Source organism: Salvelinus namaycush, chromosome 9, assembly GCF_016432855.1.
Source record: "Salvelinus namaycush isolate Seneca chromosome 9, SaNama_1.0, whole genome shotgun sequence".
NCBI classification, from domain to species: Eukaryota; Metazoa; Chordata; class Actinopteri; order Salmoniformes; family Salmonidae; genus Salvelinus; species Salvelinus namaycush.
This window is the reverse complement of record NC_052315.1, coordinates 48,111,163-48,127,747: the sequence shown is the minus strand read 5'-3', so window position 1 is coordinate 48,127,747 and position 16,585 is coordinate 48,111,163. Positions and strand designations below refer to the sequence as shown.

The 16,585-nt window shown below is 41.3% G+C and overlaps 1 pseudogene; it reads right to left on the bottom strand.

The window, feature by feature from the left end:
- LOC120053302 overlaps positions 1-10,994 on the bottom strand; it is a 47,481-nt pseudogene extending 36,487 nt beyond the window's left edge.
- Positions 10,995-16,585: the final 5,591 nt, after the last annotated feature.

Below are 16,585 nucleotides of genomic sequence, written 5' to 3'. Positions count from 1 at the left end.
CCCATTAATAAAAAAATTGAAAGAATATAGCACCACAACAAACCTGCCAAGAGAGAGCCGCCCACCAAAACTCACGGACCAGGCAAGGAGAGCATTAACCAGAGAGGCAACAAAGAGACCAAAGATAACCCAGAGGGAGCTGCAAAGCTACACAGCGGAGATTGGAGTATCTGTCCATAGGACCACTTTAAGCCGTACACTCCACAGAGCTGGGCTTTATGGAAGAGTGGCCAGAAAAAAAGCCATTGCTTAAAGAAAAAAATAAGCAAACACGTTTGATGTTCGCCAAGAGGCATGTGGGAGACTCCCCAAACATATGGAAGAAGGTGCTCTGGTCAGATGAGACAAAAATGTAGCTTTTTGTCCATCAAGGAAAACACTATGTCTGGCACAAACCCAACATCTCTCATCACCCCGAGAACACCATCCTCACAGTGAAGCATGGTGGCGGCAGCATCATGCTGTGGGGATGTTTTTTATCAGCAGGGACTGGGAAACTGGTCAGAATTGAAGGAATGATGGGTGGCGATAAATACAGGGAAATTCTTGAGGAAACCTGTTTCAGTCTTCCAGAGATTTGAGACTGGGACGGAGGTTCACCTTCTAGCAGGACAATGACCCTAAGCATACTGTTAAAGCAACGCTTGAGTGGTATAGCGGGAAACATTTAAATGGTTTGGAATGGCCTAGTCAAAGCCCAGACCTCAATCCAATTGAGAATCTGTGGTATGACTTAAAGATTGCTGTACACCAGCGGAACCTATCCAACTTGAATGAGCTGGAGCAGTTTAGCCTTCAAGAATGGGCAAAAATCCCAGTGGCGAGATGTGCCAATCTTATAGAGACATACCCCAAGAGACTTGCAGCTGTAATTGCTGCAAAAGGTGGCTCTACAAAGTACTGACTTGGGGGGGGGGGGGGTGAATAGTTATGCATGCTCAAGTTCTGTTTTTTGTCTTATTTCTTGTTTGCTTCACACAACAACAAAAAATTGTATCTTCAAAGTGGTAGGCATGTTGTGTAAATCAAATGATACAAACCCCACAAAAAATCTATTTTAATTCCAGGTTGTAAAGCAACAAAATAAGAAAAATGCCAAGGGTGGTGAATACCTTCGCAAGCCACTGTATGTGTGATGATTGTGAGGTGCTATACAAATTCGACAGTCACAAGAAGGGGAATTCAAAATGGCACCTCAAGGGAACTGTAGTGTTCAGATGGGTAAATGGAATAGTAGCCTAATTGAAATCTGGACACTGACTTTAGGTCTATAACCTCTGACATAGCTTAATATTATATTAACTCCTACAGAATTAAGCATTTCTTGCAGTAAAATTATACACCAAATGTACATTTTGATTCAGGAACATGAGTGGAGACATGTTTCTTTCTTTCAGCATGTTGAGAGAATGAATGAGTGGTTAGGGAATGTCTGTAAATGTGCCGTCTTTATCAGCATCATGAAAGCTGATAGTATTTCAACCACATAAAATAGACATCCAAGCCAAACTGGAATCTTATTAGAAACATGTTGGGTTGTTTTAACAGCTGTTAATTTCCTTAAAACTGCTAAAACTCATTTGGAAATTTTGCATGGAAAATCTTTTCCTTTTTGTTTTTTTTATTGCATTTTCTCCCCGGTCCCGAAACATCTACTGTGCGAGAGAAGCAGAGATGAAAGATGAACATAGAGATAAGCTGCATGTATCTAATTATAGACAAGTTGACTAACAAATAGCCTACCAAAATGTTGGAAATAATAAGCGGAAACAGGCCTATCTAAAAAGGCCTGTCAAACAATTATTCCGTAATCTCTGACTAGGTCTAAAGCACATTTTCAATATTTGTGGGTTAGGGTTGGGTGCGGGCCTCAGATTTTTAGTTTATCACATATTGTCGGGCGGTTGCGGATCGGTTATTAGTAGGGGTGTAACGGTACATTTATCGGGTTTGGCTGCAATAGCCGAATCCACTCATTTGAAGGGGTGTTCCCATACTTTCGTATATACAGTACCTGTCAAAGGTTTGGACACACCTACTTATTCAAGGGTTTTTCTTTCATTTTACTATTTTCTACATTGTATAATAATAGTGAAGACATCAAAACTATAAAATAACACATATGGAATCATGTAGTAACCAAAAAATTGTTAAACAAATCAAAATACATGGTATATTTGAGATTCTAAAAAGTAGCCACCCTTTGCCTTGATGACAGCTTAGGCACACTCTTGGCATTCTCTCAACTAGCTTCATGAGGTAGTCAACTGGAATGCATTTCAATTAACAGGTGTGCATGGTTAATTTGTGGAATTTATTTCCTTCTTAATGCATTTGAGCCAATCATTTGTGTTGTGACAAGGTAGTGGTGGCATACAGAAGATAGACTTGGTCTTTTACCAAATAGGGCTATCTTATGGCAAGAACAGCGCTAATAAGCAAAGGGAAATGACAGTCCATCATTACTTTAAGACATGAAGGTCAGTCAATCTGGAAAATTTCCAGAACTTTGAAAGTTTCTTCAAGTGCAGTCACAAGAACCATCAAGCACTATGATGAAACTGGCTCTCATGAGGACCACTACAGGAAAGGAAGATCCAGAGTTACCTCTGCTGCAGAGGATAAGTTCATTTTAGTTACCAGCCACAGAAATTGCAGCCCAAATAAATGCTTCACATAGTTTAAGTAGCAGACACATCTCAACATCAACTGTTCGGAGGAGACCGCGTGAATTAGGCCTTCATGGTCAAATTGCTGCAAAGAAACCACTACTAAAGGACACCAATAATAAGAAGAGACTTGCTTGGGCCACAAAACACGAGCAATGGACATTAGACCGGTGGAAATCTGTCCTTTGGTCTGACGAGTCCAAATTTGAGATTATTGGTTCCAACTGCCGTGTCGTTGTGAGACGCAATGTAGGTGAACGGATGATCTCCGCATGTGTGGTTCCCACCGTGAAGCATGGAGGAGGAGGTGTGATGGTGCTTTGCTGGTGACACTGTCTGTGATTTATTTAGAATTCAAGGCACACAACCAGCATGGCTACCACATCCTTCCGCAGCTATACGCCATCCCATCTGGTGGGACTATCATTTGTTTTCAACAGGACAATGACTCAACACACCTTCAGGCTGTGTAAGGGCTATTTGACCAAGAAGGAGAGTGATGGAGTGGTGCATCAGATGACCTGGCCTCCACAATCACCCGACTTCAACCCAATTGAGATGGTTTGGGATGAGTTGGACCGCAGAGTGAAGGAAAAGCAGCCAACAAGTGCTCAGCATATGTGGGAAGTCCTTCAAGACTGTTGGAAAAGCATTCCAGGTGAAGCTGGTTAAGAGAATGCCAAGAGTTTAACACAATTTTGGTTACTACATGATTCCATATATGTTATTTCATAGTTTTGACGTCTTCCCTATTATTCTACGATGTAGAAAATAGTAAAAATAAAGAAAAACCTTTCAATGAGTAGGTGTGTCCAAACTTTTGACTGGTACTGTATGGTGTATCACCAATTGTACATTTACCGTTCATTTCTAATCTACAATCTTTGTTTGATTACGGTCTTTTCTGTTAATGCAGTCAATATATTATTATTCTAGTCTTTTACCGTTCTCATTGTCGGAGTGGACACGTTGTTTGTAGAGTGAACAACCTATGCTTGTGAGAAACAAGTTTTGCTTTATTTCCTTCCATTTACGAGTTTAGTCAATTTAGTAAGTGTCTTTTGTTTGGAGTGCTCCTGTCAATGTTGAGCAAGGACAAGCATCTGATTGTACATAGAAGTAGGCCTACAGGCTACCTGGCCTGCGCACAAATGTAGGCATATAAATGTGCCCATTTGGGGATCTGATAGTATTTCTGATTGACTTAAAACGCCACCACTAATGAGCTGTGAATCTTCTCGAAGTAATGTTTTTTGCATCCATTTAGAATGACAATAGTTCGTTAATTTATTTGATAAATCTTTCCAGCTCTCTCCCTTTCTATAAATATAATGCTCTGATCCAGTGGAAAATAGGCCTATCCGATTACCTTTTATCTCTTGCGCAAATAGCCTACAGCTGTGTTTGTCCTGATCTCACTGACATTGGCAACTCTGAGGGCCCAGAATATTTTATACAATGGCCAGACCCAAGTTGATTGTTGATACAATGTTTCAAGTTCGTTGGCTTTGTGTACGCTATTTTTACATAGTTGTCAATGGCCATAGAAGTGTCTTTTTCGTTTGTATCATTTTAATTTAGATTTGGATAGATTTTTGATTAACCACATGACACTGATTTTGAGGTACAAGAATGTTATTATAAATTAAATAAAACCGTGCATATGAACACCATAACTGGCATAGGTGGTTAGATGGGTAGAAATTGTAAGATAAATTGGCATTCAACCATGAGAAAGGTTGCCGACTCCTCGTGTAGCCTGTTACAGGCAACTTCAGGAGAGTAATGGCAGAATCTGCAAAAGCCAGCAGGAATAAGAGGAGGATGGTCCGGTCAGGTTAAGTTTTTTTTCTTCCTGTTATCTTGATCTCTGGCTCCCTCTTGAGTAATATGTGTCTTATTTAATCAAACCGTGTGCTTGAAGCATCAGACAAGCTCAATACATATCGTTGATTTATTAAAACACATATGGTGTGTCTATATGTGACCCACCACCTGGATTCGGTCCTACATTTAAAAAAAATGTTTTACATGAAATAAAAGTATAGACTCAGAGCTAGAAGATGGTATATCATTCACTGCAGTTGAGGGACAATGGGAAAGTCATTCTGCTTTGAAAGTTTATTAACTTCTAATGCCACTTTTGAGAAAAAGGCCCTTAGATGTTTTGGTACACCTACTGGAGAGCTCTTCTTTGTCTACAGCCATTCAGCATCATTCACACCCTCTTAAGCCTTAGCCCCACACATCTCTGTAAGGATTCACATGAGGCCATGTGCTAAACAGAGTGAGTAGTGTAGTAAACAACCAAATTTTTCAAGACTAAAAGTGAGAAAAGTAGTAGCCTACAATAAGGAAAATAAACCCAAGTAAAAATACACTTTATGTAGTCCTTAGTTTATATCCTAATCTGACTTTGGTGCAGGTCATGTTGTTCTTCACATTACCGTCTCTGGTGAACACACACTATATAAAATCAAATCTAAGTTTATTTGTCACATGCACAGGATACAGAAGGTGTAAATGGTACTGTGAAATGGTTACTTGCATAAACAACATCAAAAACAGAAAATGTGCAGATATAATTATTAGATGATGCTTACCCAGACACACTTGTCTAAATTGATGGGTCATGTGAAAGAAATGCTGTAACCACCCCCCTGCCACATCTAGCTAAGTGGATGGGTCACTATTGTCTAGACATGTATACATGTTCATGAAATACATTAGATGGCCGTAATCACCCCCCAGACACACCTGGCTAACTTGATGGGTTATGCAATCATCTGGCCAAGTGGAGTCTTGATTAGACATGTAGCTAGGTAGCTAGCTAACTAGCTAAACAATAAACCGGCATAATCGCAACTCATACTACTACCACCAATACAAGCATTGTCATACCTGTAGTATGAATCTGCAGGTAGCTAAAGCTAACCAACTAGGTTCAATGTTAGCTAGCCAACATCAGGCTATAACTAGCAATGCAAATGAGTTCTGATTGGAATAATATTACTACACAGGTCATACACGTAACATTAGCTAGCAAGCCAGTAAGCTAAAGTTTGCTAGCTAACTAACAGTACACTTTAACTTTCAATGAAAATTACTTTTTGACAAAATTAACATATAATATCATATATTAAACATATATCTGAAAATATTGCTAGACTCTTACCAGTATACATGGATGAACGCCTCACAGCAGACTTGAACCATTTAACTCTGTTTTGTTTGTAGCTACATCTTGTTTGGCCAGCGTTGAGTCAAGTCACTCCGGTTCACACTGCAGTGGCATGTGGAGAAAGTAGCCCATCATAACTTTTTCCAACTGATCTGTCGATAGCGCCTGCTAAATTCAGGGCATCAATGTTGTTGAGAAATGTAGCAAAACCTTTGTAGTTCTCAATGAAAAACGTTATATCTTTCAAAAACGCCACAGTAGAAAAGACTATCAACTCATACTGAGCAACTCACGTTATACAGGAGAATGCTACATGGCAGACCAATCCAAACTCATCTCCCAGCATGTCCAGCCCAACCATTATCTCAATCATGGCTAGCGGGAAGGTTCCTGCCTTTTTCCGTGGCTAAACCAACCAAACTTGTAATTAAAAACAAATATTCGTATTTACAGATGGAATACAAGTTTGATATTAAGGCACATGAAAGTTCACGTTCTAGAAGGCATTTCTACCAAAATAACAAATGTTGATAAAAATTTAATAAAATGCCTCTCCTGTGAAATAGTGAAGTGCCACATATGGATAGCTTCCTGAAACAGGTCACATACACTACAGTTCAAAAGTTTGAGGTCACTTAGAAATGTCCTTGTTTTTTAAAGAAAAGCTAATTTTTTGTCCATTAAAATAACATAAAATTGATCAGAAATACAGTGTAGACATTGTTAATGTTGGAATATCTGCATAGGCGTACAGAGGCCCATTATCAGCAACCATCACTCCTGTGTTCCAATGGCACGTTGTGTTAACTAATCCAAGTTTATCATTTTGAAAGGCTAATTGATCATTAGAAAACCCTTTTGCAATTATTTAGCACAGCTGAAAACTGTTGTCCTGATTAAAGAAGCAATAAAACTGGCCTTCTTAAGACTAGTTGAGTATCTGGAGCGTCAGCATTTGTGCGTTCGATTACAGGCTCAAAATGGCTAGAAACAAAGAACTTTCTTCTGAGACTCGTCAGTCTATTCTTGTTCTGAGAAATTAAGACTATTCCATGCGAGAAATTGCCAAGAAACTGAAGATCTCGTACAACGCCGTGTACTACTCCCTTCACAGAACCCAAACTTTTGAACGGTAGTGTATATGGAGAAATATACGTTTTCTATGTAGACCAATCGATTGGTTGAAAGAACAGACGACTTTCGGTCAACCAAGATTTTTTGGGATCGGGGACAGCCCTAATATCGCCACGCTCAACGAGAACAGCCTATGCAGCTGCCAACACCTCAAACATATTGACACATTTACACGGACATCAGCCCAGTATACCGGAGCAAGACAGAAACACAAAGAAACAACAACACAACAGCTCTGCAGTCAAGCAGCACTTGGTGGCTGATTCTGACCAGGCCAAAGAAATTACAAGAGCGATAGGTAGGCTGTTTTATATTTTTTTCAATGCTAGTTACGGATATTAATTATTACGTTTAACATTGGATGTATTAACTACAAAAAGGTAAGACGTGTTTTTAATTCTGGTCCTGCTCTGCACACACAAACTTGTTAGCTAGCTCTGGTCCAACGTTAAGCAACGTCTCAGAAGTTCAAGACATTAAAAGTTCCTCCATAGAAGCTGCTCCTCAGTAACTCTGTGGGCCCAATTCAGATAATGCATGGCATAACTCTCTTGGTTGTGTCGAAGCTAGTCATAACAAGATGCCCAGCACTTCAAGCCAACCTCCTCCACTCCCTCTCGCTCTCTCCCCACCAGCAAAATGTTAGTTGCGGCCTTTACTTGTCTGTCCATCGCATATGTAAATAACTATATAGCTTGCCCGCTCCATAGCGAGCTGCTCTATCCGTACTGGTGAAGTAATTTAATGTCGAGCTAATGTAAAAAAAATATTTCCGAGTTTAAAAAGGAACAGAAAGTAAAGATAGAAACCAGTACTTTATTTTGCAGGTCGGAACAGTGGAACGCAACTTAAAAAAGAATGGTTCTGTTCAGAACAAAATGATTGGAAAATTATTTAGGTTTCAGCACCTGGTGAAAGTGCTTGAGCCACACGAACTTCCCTTTTGCACACATTCAGCAAACAGTTATTACCCGCTCCACTGTGTATAAGCAAACCAACGACTGGGAAAAATACACTTGAACGGCCCTCAAACTGGCAATTACTAGTGGGAAACTCGTTTATCATCGCACCCACCACTCCCACATGGTGACCTCTGACGTCACTTACTAAGGAAATGGCCTTTATAACAGCATTTTCAGCAGTTAAATGCAACAACAAAACAATATAAAAATCAATCTATTAAAGTGTTTTTTTAAACTCCATAATTAGTTTACAAGCATGATAGCTGTACTTTTAGTTTATTGTTGACACAGCTTGTTGGCCATTAGCCAATCAGTGTTTCTCAATGAGTTTAAATCACATGAATAAATACCAACTGGTATTTACGACTTCACAACTGGTAAACTCGCACGTTCCATATGGTTACAAACGCAGCATCAGAGTGGAAACTCTGGGCCAACACAACAATCCGGTCACAACGGACAATGCAAGGAACATTGAATGCTGAACATTGTGAAGTACATTTCATTTTCCCACTGTACCGAAACTGAACCGTGAACCCAATACTGCAATACGCACCGAACTGTGGATTTGGTGAACCTTTACACCCCTAGTTATTAGCAATTGGGTGCGGGTGAACAAACGGCTGACCCGCGCATCACTAACGTACACACAACCATCCATCCCATATGTGCTGACTGGAGTAACGCACAAACGCAAGCACAGACTGTGACACCCCTCCCTTATCACCCAACCGGGGTAACACTCTCCTCTGTCTTTCCATGACTTTGACTCTCTTATCTCTCTTGTCTCCCTTTCCGAGATCCCTGATACAACGATACACCGAAAGATGCATTCAATTTCTCCACCAGAGTGAGAGAGGCAGGAATGATATGGTCGGAGCTGTAAACTGAAAACACACCGGCGGATTAGCAGCATGTTTTTCGACGGTTCCTCTTTAACGTCATAGACTTTAAGTAAAGGCAGATGAAACTAGTGCCAAGGCTTCTAATTGGCTCCTCAGTCTTTGGCCGGGGCACGTGTGGAAATTGAGAGAAGGTGCGAGAGGAGGGGTAATTAACTGTGTGTGTATGTGTGTGATTCAAGTGCGATACAGTTTTTTCATGGAAAGCAGAAGTGGCCTGTCGGAAGACGGGAGGATTAAGTCTGGACATGCACAGCTTGGATCGTTTTATATCACAGGATTCCTTCATTCGTTTCCTTGTCCATCATTGCTGTTTTGTTGCAATATCCCGCTATCTGTCCTACTTATGACGGGAAGGTCATTTGAGCCCGTGCCAGCGGCAGTGTTCTATCTCTCTTTTAAGTCAGTGTCTCTATAGAGCAGATAGTCTCTTCTCCAAGCAGGCTTGCAGAAGCTGGAAGATATGAAAGTTTCTAGTAGAAATGGGTCAAGTTCTGTCACACAACTGTCTGTGAAACACTGAAAAACCACGACATCAGAAAAAAAATATTGGCCTAGTGCAATGATTTAACGATCACGCCTATTAACTTGCACTGTACTTTTGTTCAACGACAATGCAAAATCATTTCACACCTATAGTGCACCAGGACGTAGTCGACATCAGAGTGCTGATGGGAGCATGGTATTGAATACAAGCTGTAGCCTGCATAATATGACTCGTTGGTCTTGTCTCTGCTGAAGTTAGCGCGGGCTCCTATGTCCAGCAGAAACTTGGCGATGTCATAGTGAGCCACGTGCACAGCACACATCAGCGGTGTCCGCTCAAAGCCCAGCTTGGTCTCGACATCCAGGCCTGACACAGGAATTAGAAAAGTGAAACCAGGCCAAACAGTTACAGCACTTGGTTATTTAAATGGGTTCAAAGAAGACCCCAAATCAGCAAGGTTGAAAACACTGTCATGTACCGAACATTAGGTTACAATTTTCAGTTAAGGCAGACTCAATACGGCTGGGATTTGCCAGGGACCTCAGGATACGATATTATCACGATACTGAGGTGCCGATACGATATGTATTGCAATTGTCACCATTTGATGTGTTTTAAGATTCAATACTGTAATATAATTGCAATTTCATGCTCCAAACATATTGCTCAATATATGTGTGCTGCAGAGAGACAAGAGAGAGCATTAGAACATTTGTTTTGATCAGTCATGGAAATAAAAGTGCTGAAAACAATATTATAAAAGAAAATGAAGAACAAGCTACAGGATGAGAAATACTGTAGTTTTGTCGCGGGTACAGCCGATAACCGCTAACTAGCTCTACCTAGCAAAAACATTTTTACAATTCGATACTTGGAGTCAAAGTATCGATATACACTGAACAAAAATATAAATGTAACATGTAAAGTGTTGGTCCCATGTTTCATGAGCTGAAATAAAAGAGCTAAGTATTCCATACGCAGAAAAATATTATTTCTCTCAATTTGTGCACAAATTTGTTTACGTCCCTATTATTGAGCATTTCTCCTGTCAAGATAATCCATCCACCTGACAGGTTTGGCATATCAAGAAGTTGATTAAACAGCATGATCATTATACAGGTGCACCTTGTGCTGGGGACAATAAGGGCCACTAAAATGTGCAGTTTTGTCACACAACACAATGCCACAGATGTCTTGACCTTTGAGGGAGCGTACAATTGGCATGCTGACTGCAGGAATGTCCACCAGAGCTGTTGCCAAATCATTTAATGTTAATTTTTCTATCATAAGCCATCTCCAATGTCATATTAAACATTTTGCCAGTACGTTCAACTGGCCTCACAACCACAGGCCACGTGTATGGCATTGAGCGGTTTGCTGATGTCAACGTTGTCAACAGAGTGGCCCATGGTGGCGGTGGGGTTATGGTATGGGCAGGCATAAACTACGGACAATGAACACAATTGCATTTTATCGCTGGCAATTTGAATGCACAGAGATACCGTGATGAGATCCTGAGGCCCATTGTCTTACCATCTGCCGCAATCACCTCATGTTACAGCATGATAATGCACGGCCCCATGTCGCAAGGATCTGTACACAATTCCTGGAAGCTAAAAATGTCCCAGTTCTACAATGGGCTGTATACTCACCAGACATGTCCCCAATTGTGCATGTTTGGGATGCTCTGGATCGACTTGTACGACAGTGTGTTCCAGTTCCCGCCAATATCCAGCAAATTTGCACAGCCATTGAAGAGGAGTGGGACAACATTCCACAGGCAATAATCAACTGCCTGATTAACTGCATGAGAAGGAGATGTGTCGCGCTGCATGAGGAAAATGGTGGTCACACCAGATGCTGACTGGTTTTCTAATCCATAGATTAGGGCCTAATGAATTTATTTGAATTGACCGATTTCCTTATATGGACTGTAACTCAGTCAAATCTTTGAAATTGTTGAATGTCACGATTATATTTTTGTTCAGTATAATCTCGTCCAAAATAATATTGCAATAGCCTGTATCGATTTGTTCCTCCATCACTACGATTCAGTTTAACTGGTGCTTCAAATTCAAAATTTCCAACAGATCTTACAAAGTCATAAACAACCAACCTGTCTTTTGAAGAAGCAGGTTCTGCCTCTTTTCATAATGTTCTGTCTTTGATGCTAGTTGCTAAAACCCGACCCTAGGCAACAGTGACTAGGGTCTGGTTTCAATGGTGGACTCTTTTGGCAACTTCGATAAGGGGAAAAAAAGTCGGTCCTGTTCAGACCGACAGACAACTCTCCCAATAAACCACGAGGCAGACATGCCAGAACTTTGCGATTCAAAACTAAAAGTTTACAGGCAAAACCTTTGCAGTTGTTTCAGTGAAGGTAGTTGATGCACTAGCCACTTCCAAAATGCACTTATTCTATCCCCCACAGTCTGCTTTCCATTGACTTCTACTACATAGATGCCAAAAGAGTCCATCATTGAAACCAGACCCTAGTCACTGTTGCCTAGGGTTGGGTAACAAGACTAAAGAAGTGCCACCAGAGGAGCCCTGGTGCCATCCTTCAAATAAGATGTTAAACAAGGACCTGACACTCCGTGGTCACTAGACATCCCACGGCACTTATCACGAGATGTCCTAGCTAAATTCTATATTATTATGGCTATCTAATCACCCTGCCTCCAGTTGACAAAATTAATTCTTTAACATTTTTGACACTACAGCGAATCTTCTGTTTGAATGACCATGACAATGAATGTGTCACGTGTGCTCCCTCCGGCCTCTAGGTCACCAGGCTGCTCATCAGAGCACACACCTTTCACCAGCTTTACCCGCATAATGACACTCACCTGGACTCCATCACCTCCTTGACTACCTGCCCTTTATATGTCACTCCCTTTGGTTTCTTCCCCAGTCGTCATTGTTGCGGTTTCATGTCGGTGTGCTGTTTATATGTCACTCCCTTTGGTTTCTTCCCCAGTCGTCATTGTTACATTTAAGTCATTTAGCAGACGCTCTTATCCAGAGCGACTTACAAGTACATACATTCATACTTTTTTGTACTGGCCCCCCGTGGGAATCGAACCCACAATCCTGGCGTTGCAAGCGCCATGCTCTACCAACTGAGCCACATGGGACCATTGTTGCTGTTTCATGTCGGTGCGCTGTTTGTGTTTCTTGTTTTGTTCATTTATTAATTAAATGCATTCACTCCCTGAACTTGCTTCCCGACTCTCAGCGTACATCGTTACAGAATGGATGTGATTGTATCTTTAACAGGCAGTGAATTAGGCAAATTTAACTGTTTTGCTGCCAAACAAGGCTCCGCTGATAGCCAGGTGTAGCAGTGGTGAGGATTCACTCCATGGTGCTGAAAAGAAAGCTCTGCAGTTGGGACAGTTTTATGTAGGCCCTAACAGTTTGTGGGCACCGCTTGTCACTGTTATAGTTCAATTAATGTATTGTTTAGTGTTGTGTTGTGGCTTTGCTGGAATGCATCCCCAAAAATATTTGAGTTTGCACCACAAAGATTTACATGCTAAAATTGCCACGGGCTAGGATGGACGGATTATTAGTGCTGAATCTGTCTCAATCCAATTTAATTATCTAGATTCCCTTTACGAAGAGAACCGGTTCGAAAATATCTGATAGTTAAACTGTGAGTAATTCAATTTAAATAACACTTTACACTCAAATAGGAATACCTATTTGAAAAAACATTTGCTTCAACAAATGTGGTTTCTACTGACAATTGAGATGCACAATCTATGGCATAAGCGGACGACGAGCGTATAAGAGGCCATCCGTAATTTCGATTAAGACATTAATGAGTGAGCTAGGACGGATGTAGTCAATATAACTATTATTACAGTATTCTCCCTGTACACCAAGTCAGAACCATAGGATAAACAAATAGGGCATATAAAGCTGACAATGAAAGCTCTTACAATATTCTATGATTACCTTTCTCTAAAACAGGCTATAGGCTACATGTGCACCACCAAGTCAGAACAGTAGACTAAGTTATGAGGGGGAAAAGGACCAAATTATTAGGGTGAGGCACATGGGCTTCTAACAGCTTACTGCACAACATATGTGTAGTATGACTTTCTTAGCTACAGTATACATATCTCTAGTCACTTTGAAATGTTAGTTTTGTTCTGTAACACAACATAGTGGGGCCTAAATGTATTTGTGTGAAATAAATGTAACAAACAATATCATGCATAATTACTCATATCATTTCTATATTGTCTTGTCTTTCTAAGGTCTTGTGGAAAAACAAAAATCTACTTAAAGAAGACAAATGCTGTTGCTCGTAGAGAGCGTTTCAAGACTGGTAATACCAAAGACAGATGAGCTAGGGGACTTGTTGACCAGAATTATTGATAGACAGTAACCCGTGGAAGGTATCCCCTATGATGCCCATTTAGACAGTTCAGATGGGGGACCGTTCCAATCCTCATTTGGTAGGACACATTCATAAAACCTGTGCCATCCCCGTGCTGCACGAAATATGTAATGTTGTCAGTCATCTCTTGCTATCCCATAATAAAAATGATGTAATGAACTCAACTCTTGAAGAAATAATGTTCTCTAATGCAGCAATGTAATCATTTTCTAGAGGCAGATGATCACCATAGCTTGGAGGGGACTTGTCTTAATGGGGTGAAGGTCAGCCCGCTACATCTGCAGCAGCCAGGAAGGAAGATTGTGTCACCAACCTGGGCCGGAGGATAAAGACAAAGAGGCTGAGCATGCATGAGAAACTGGCCATGGATTTGAATGAGCGCAAACAAAAAGCATTTAAAAGAAGAGCATGATATGAAGATGCACATCCTTCATGTTGAGTTGTCTATGAACTAGGAGGAGAGAAACATGAAGTAGCAGCAGTACCAATGTTCTTTGCTTCAATCATTTGAGCTATCTGTTGTGAGAAGTGCTGCATAGCAAAAGCACCTCTGCAGGCGTGTCCATTTCTGTCATTGTCTGCCTCAACCATGGGAACATCTGGGTCATCCTCACCTTCAATGCAAGGATCTGGGCAGCCATGCTTTTTGAGGTGATTGTGAAGCACTGCTGTTGCAATTATGACACTGCGGCATCTTCTTGGTTGAAAGCGCACTGGAAAAGACTCTTCCATACACCAAACATGCGCTCCAATACACCTCGCGGATATGAGCTTGGTTGTAGCGTTGTTGCTCAGGTCCTATTGCATGAAGATGGGGGGGTGAACGAGAAGTTGATCTGTGCATAATCCACTGTCACCAAGCATGATTCCACTATCTTATCCTCCTTTAGGCTGAGCATACAAAGAGGAGTTTTGGAAAAACCTTGAGTCATGAGTTGTACCTTTCCAATGTGCAACAACGTTGGAGAACTGCAAATTGGGAGTGCACACACACACGTTGTATATTTTTTGAGAACCAGTTTAAGATTCCTATACTGTTCCGCATCTGTTGTAGAGGGACACTTGATGGGAATATGACATCTATCTATATAGCCAATGACTCCAGGTAAGTTCCCATATTCATAGAACTCTACTTTGTTGTTGACTTGGGCTGCAGCATCAGGGGAACTTGATGTATTTGTCTTTCACTTCACATATAGCATTTCAGACTTGTGGACTATTCCGCATACAGTAGGTTCACTTACAGCACACATATCTCCTGTTTCTCGACTGAAGGTTCCAGATGCCAAAAACCTCAAGGGGATCAATACTTGTTGGGAAGGAGAGATGGGCCTTCCCCTAAGAGTCAGAAAAAAGCCTTGGCTGAATCAAATAAAATGTCAGCTGCGTTTTCTTTGTACAAATGGAAATGGTCACAGAAATTGATTTCATCAAAATCATTCAGTGGGTTGCTCCAGTCTATACGCGCTTCTGCCTGGCTGTAATCGGGCCTGTGTGTAGCTGGTGTAGAGAGTCAGACGCAGAACAGCAGATATGAGTAATCAACGTATTTACTCAAGTATTCACAAATACAACACAATATTCCGAGCCCACAATAACGGACCGTATACAAGACAAACAATCACTCACAAACAACCATGGGGGAACAGAGGGTTAAATAATGAACAAGTAATTGGGGGATTGAAACCAGGTGTGTAAGACAAAACAAATGGAAAATGAAAAGTGGATCGGCGATGGCTAGAAAGCCGGTGACGTCAACTGCCGAACGCCGCCGGAACAAGGAGAGGGACCGACTTCGGCGGAAGTCGTGACACTGGCCTTGGTGGTGCTGTAACGTATACGCTGGGAGTCAGAAAGCAAGTGCAGGTGGTGAGTTAATAGTAAACGGAACACGGCCCACAGAACAATATAACAAACACAAGTAGCGTATAGACATGAAGCACATCGTCAATTCTGTCTGGGGAATGGACCTAAGGAGGTGACAGATATAGGGGAGGTAATCAGTGAAGCGATGGAGTCCATGTGTGCATGATGATGAATGCCAGGTGCACGCAATGATGAATACCAGGACCGGTTGTGTATTATTTACTCTATTTGATTGTAAAACCGTTGAATGTATTCCACTCTATGAAGTTGTTCTTGCTATTTCAAAGTGTAATGGGTCCCTGTTGCGTAGTGTAACTTGTTGATTTTTAAAAATTTCATTTCATTTTTAAACGGAACAAAAATGTAAACGCAACATGTAAAGTGTTGGTCCCCTGTTTCATGAGCTGAAATAAACGATCCCAGACACTTTCCATACACACAAAAAGCTTATTTCTCTCAAATGTTGTACACACATATGTTTACATCCCTGTTAGTGAGCATTTCTCCTATGCCAAGATAATCCATCCACCTGACAGGAGTGGCATATCAAGAAGCGGATTTTACAGCATGATCATTACACAGGTACACCTTGTGCTGGGGACAATAAAAGGCCACTCTAAAATGTGCAGTTTTGTCACACAACCGAGTGTTGTGAACCTGACGTGCTGGCTGAGGCATGAAAGCCTGACGAGCTGGCTGAGGCATCCTCACTTGCCTCGGGAGTTGCACTCGCACCCGACGTCCCAGACATGAAACAATAACGCCTGGGGAAGGAACCAAAGGGAATGACAGATATAGGGAAGGTAATCAAGAAGATGCTGAAGTCCAGGTGAGTCTGATGAGGCGCTAGTGCGCGTAACGATGGTGACAGGTGTGCATAATAATGAGCAGCCTGGTGACATAGAGCGCCGGAGAGTGAGTATACGTAAGAATGGCGTTGTGAGGGCGAGCGGTTTGCTGATGTCAACGTTGA